Source organism: Rattus norvegicus, chromosome 14 (genome assembly GCF_036323735.1).
Source record: "Rattus norvegicus strain BN/NHsdMcwi chromosome 14, GRCr8, whole genome shotgun sequence".
Lineage (NCBI taxonomy): Eukaryota > Metazoa > Chordata > Mammalia > Rodentia > Muridae > Rattus > Rattus norvegicus.
Genome location: NC_086032.1, coordinates 59,974,686 through 59,979,307, shown reverse-complemented (window position 1 = coordinate 59,979,307; position 4,622 = coordinate 59,974,686). Strand labels below are relative to the sequence as shown.

The window sequence follows — 4,622 nt, the reverse complement described above, 5'->3', positions numbered from 1 at the left end:
GTTTTCTAAATTCTTTTCTTGAGATTTCTGTGTCCTTGGATTATGTGGTATTTGTGTCAAATTAGTTTCCTAATTTTTTCCCCCGCTTACTGTAGTTTTCATCCCACTATACTAAAAATACAATGTTGATTTCTTTAAAAAATTTTTCCAATTAAATATTTATTGAGCAAATGCAACATAAATGAACCAGGGCTCTTTACATTAACCACCTCAAATCTTTAAGGGCCGTCATGCAAGAGCAAAAATAAATGCATTCTTCATTTCTACATAGGAATGGGACATAGAGCCAGAGGGCTTCACAGCCCTCCTTCAACTCATCCCTCCTTCAGCACATGGGGCTCTTCATGGCCTTCCCTCCAAGAACACGTAAGCTGAGTTCTTACTGTACGTTGTCCATCTCATGCAGTCGATACTTACACATACTGAAGAAAAAGTAGCATTGACAAGCTCCTCACCAGGATACGGTCCATCCTCCTCAGTCTTTTCTGATTCTACCATAGCGATTTCTTATTCTGGGATGGAAGACAGAGCATATTTTCTAAAGTGTGAGTGATAATGTGGATTGGGGCACTGCCTGGGGACAGTCTTGGTCAAATCTCAGGCACAGCACTACAGCTAGAGGCCAGCAGTGTGCAGTAGTATGGTGTCTGCCACAGCATCCTCTCTGCTCCTTGAAGAAGGACCGTTTGTGCTCGGTGTAGAGTCGCTGACAGAAACTAGCTGCATAATATTGACAGCTCCAACCAAAATGACCAATACAAAGGACAACCGCTCCAAGGACATTCAAAACAGTATCCGAGGGGCAAGCTGTACAATGTGCTTCATCTTCTACTTGCATTTACTCACACCCAAAACACACCTAGGCACTCTCCCTGTTCAGTGAATTCAGAATAAAACCGCACGTGTTTTTGCCAGTGACAGGAACTGAAGATGGATCTTGAACTCAGAGGGACTTATCAGTTTTCCAGGAAAGCAGCATAGTTGGTGAGCTGCTGCTCCTTACGGTTTGCCGGATTTGGGGCAAGCTCTGATAAGGGAATAAACCTATACAAGGAAACATCCAGGGATAGGCTGGCTTCCTGGAAAGAACCATTCTTATGGCCTACCATCCCTATTCCAGTACACCTTTCATGGTTCTCCTACAGGAAGACAGAAAACAGCCGTGAAGTCATCTGTAAACACGGATGTATAAGCTTGAAAGGCCAGGGTAAAGAGTGGCCTCCTTGCAACTCTAAAGGCTTTCATGATTGGCTGCACAATTTCCCACCTCTGGTGTGTGTTGTTGGTTGTATAGATCTCAGGGAAATCGCTTTGCCTCATTCACCCTCCTACTGACCAAATTCTGCCTAGATCGGAATTTTCAGACTTTACAGCAGTGATATACTTCTCCAAAGGTATCTTACACTGTTCATGTCACTCTGGAGCACATGCAAAGCCAGAAGGTGACTGTACATTGTAGGTGTGGCGATTCTGTCAGCAGCCTTGGTTCCTACACTGACCCAGCAGCTTTTTGATAGTGAAGTCACTGTCCTCTATTGCCACCATTGACTTCTTTCTGGTCACTCTCTCCACTGCCCTTGCCAGACCAAAGCCTAAGCTCATCCTTGAGGGCATCGCATCTGCAATTTGTTCAAGTTTATTCTATGTTCCAAATATAGACAATCTTAAGGAATGTACCACAGGTGCTGAAAAGTATTGTGCTGTTGGTTGGGACACACATAAAATTACATAAATCAATTCGATCCGATTTATTGACTATGTTTTTCAATGGCTTTATATTATTGATGGTTTTTCTGTTTTGTGGGTTGTAATATCTGCAACCTTACTATAAATTTACTTACTTTTTCCTGCTACAATTTCTTTCAGATTTTACTGCCTTTACTGTAAAGCTTGTTAGTTGGGTGAGCATTTAGCAGTTCGTCAGCATCTTGTATATTATTTTTTAATTTTTCATAGTGTCTCACTAATCTTTGGTTATTATTATTTTTGGTACAATTTCCTATTTCATCAAAAATCAAATTACTTCTGTAATTGGGAACTTAAAGGTTAAGACTTGATTTTTTGGTTTGTTTTTTGTTTGTTGTTTTTTGGGGGGGGACGGGGGCAGTGTTTTACTGTGCAGCTCTGGATGTCTTGAAATTCACTCTGTAGAACAGGCTGAACTGTTGTTTGTTTGTTCATTTATTTATTTTGAGGGGTAAAGTGTTTCTCTGTGCAGCTCTGGATGTCTTCAAACTTACTCTGTAGAACAGGCTGGACCCAAACCAGAGATCTACCTATCTCAGTCTCCCAAATGCTGGGTTAAAGGGTATGCCACCATTGCCTGGCTTGGAATTTCATGTTTTTTTTTTTTTTTTAGTTTCATGTTATATAGGTGTATTTTTACTATTCTGGCTTTCCATGTGCTTGCATCAATGAATTCTACTCACTCCTTTTCATCAATTCACTATACCTCTCATTTGCTTAATGAATTGGAACATTCATATTGAACATAAACGTTACTGTCTTATCATGCCATTTATTTATGTGTGCTCCACTTATATCATCTGGAATTGTCTATAATTTTTGTTTCTTGCATTACTGTGGCTTACTTTAATATTCCATCTCTTTCATTAGTAGTAGTCTTTGAGTAGTAGTTTTCAAAATCATTTTCAGCTGCTGCCCTGGGCACTAGAGTTCATGTGAGTTATACCAGTTCACTGATTTTACTTTTTACCTATGCAGAGTAAAATATATCATTTTAATGTTTTTGCCTTTTTTTGTATGATACACTATTCTCTCCACTATCAGCTTATGTTAATCCTTTCCTTCTGATAACTAACATAGTTTACAAATCTTACCAATATAAATATTCATACCCATCCACACTGTTAGTATGTTTATTGTCATAGTCTTAGATCAACTTTTTTTTATGGCATTTGGTTCTTTAAAACATCATGGGTGGAGCTTCTGACATTACCAGGACACATAGTTTCATGGCAAACTCCAGGATCCTTCAGCTTTTCTCAGCTTCCCTAACTTTCTCCTCCAGTGATCCTTCATATGTAAGAGTAAGATCAGGTCCACCAGGACTGGCTCCACAGCTCGGAGTTGTGTTCTGTTTTTCTGTGATCATCTGTATTTGCTCAAAGGCAAGCTTCCTAGATGAGGAGCATGTGGGAATAAAGGAAAACAAACAAAATTAACATGAGTAAGGCTGTATAGAACTGAAAGGTTGTGTATATGTGTATTATACATATGTAACATAGTATATAAATGTAAATAAATATGCAGACATATATGTAATAGCAATCAGTGAAACAAGTGGACAAGAATTTGAAAGAGAAGGAAGAGAGAATACATGGGAGTGATTGGAGGGAGGAAAAGTGAAGGGGAAACAATATATTTATATAATGATACCAAAATGTAAGAGAAAGCATTTAAGAGAATCTATAGCTTAAACATGTTTATTTACACAAGATAAAGGGTTAGGAAACATTTTCTCTATAAGAAGAAGAGCCTGGAATAAATATGTATGTGGAGCATTTTGAAGAGGGACAGAGAAAACTTTAGCTGGTTTTCTATATCAAGGGTTTAGCTTCTCTCCACTCTTTAAGCCTTACCATATTTCATTATTATATGTTACAATGTCACAACCTATTATGTGTCCCACATTTGTTAAGCTTTATGCCATATTTACGTTGTTTATTTCTTAGTCCTATCTTTTCCTATCTTCTAGTTTCTTGCTCCTCATTCAGAACAACTTCCAGCATCAGACTACTGATATTAATATTGCTAACTTGTTGTGGGTTAGTCCGTAAAGGTGACAGAAAGGGACAGGGGAGTCAGTTTGGCTATACAGGTTGTGCTTCCCGAAACTGATTAGTTTTGGAGCTTCCTACTAAGTGTGCAGACGTTTGTTGTGGCTCCCTAGATCTTTAATTTTGGATTCTCAGAAATTCTGCTTTTAAAAACTTCCTGTTATATAGCACTCACTAGTAAACAACTTGTATACCACACTATGACAAAGAATGATTTATATCCAATCAATTAATTTGTGTCTTCAGCAGTGGAGTTATGCTAATGAACATTTAAAAGATCAGAAAATTAGACAGTCTGTGGTTTGCCTGACTATAAAGGCCCACAGCATGGCAGGTAATACAGAGTGAGCATGGGAAGGCTTATAGCCAATTATGCTGTGAATTCCGAACATGTTTGTTGTCATTTTCCAGATGTAAAGGTACAATCATATTTTGTCTATATTCTGATAGCATAGGAACTTTGGTAGGAGCAAACCAAACAAAAACATTTGGTTTGTGCATTTAAAATAATATGTAGATAGAGAGTATGGTCAACCTTATGTTTCCTTCAATTGAAATTTCTAAAGCAGCCCAGTCTAGAGTCAGAATGGGCTCAGGTGTCTATGATGACTACATCTGTTTTGGGTTGGAACAGTTGAAGTCCAGGGAGTGGGTAAATGGGTAACATAAAACAGAAAACCTTTTTGTTTCATTGATTTTAGAATGTGATTTAAAGAAATATTGATAAGAATAGTGTTTATACACTAACAGAAATAAGATGTGATATGAGGAGCTATTGGAGTAGCACTTTAGATAAAGAGAAAGCAAAAAGTCACTTCTGTT

At 38.1% G+C, this 4,622-nt stretch overlaps 1 pseudogene; it reads right to left on the bottom strand.

Annotated features, from left to right (window-relative positions):
- Positions 1 to 956: 956 nt before the first annotated feature.
- Positions 957 to 1,614, bottom strand: Cops8-ps3 (COP9 signalosome subunit 8, pseudogene 2; annotated as a pseudogene).
- Positions 1,615 to 4,622: the final 3,008 nt, after the last annotated feature.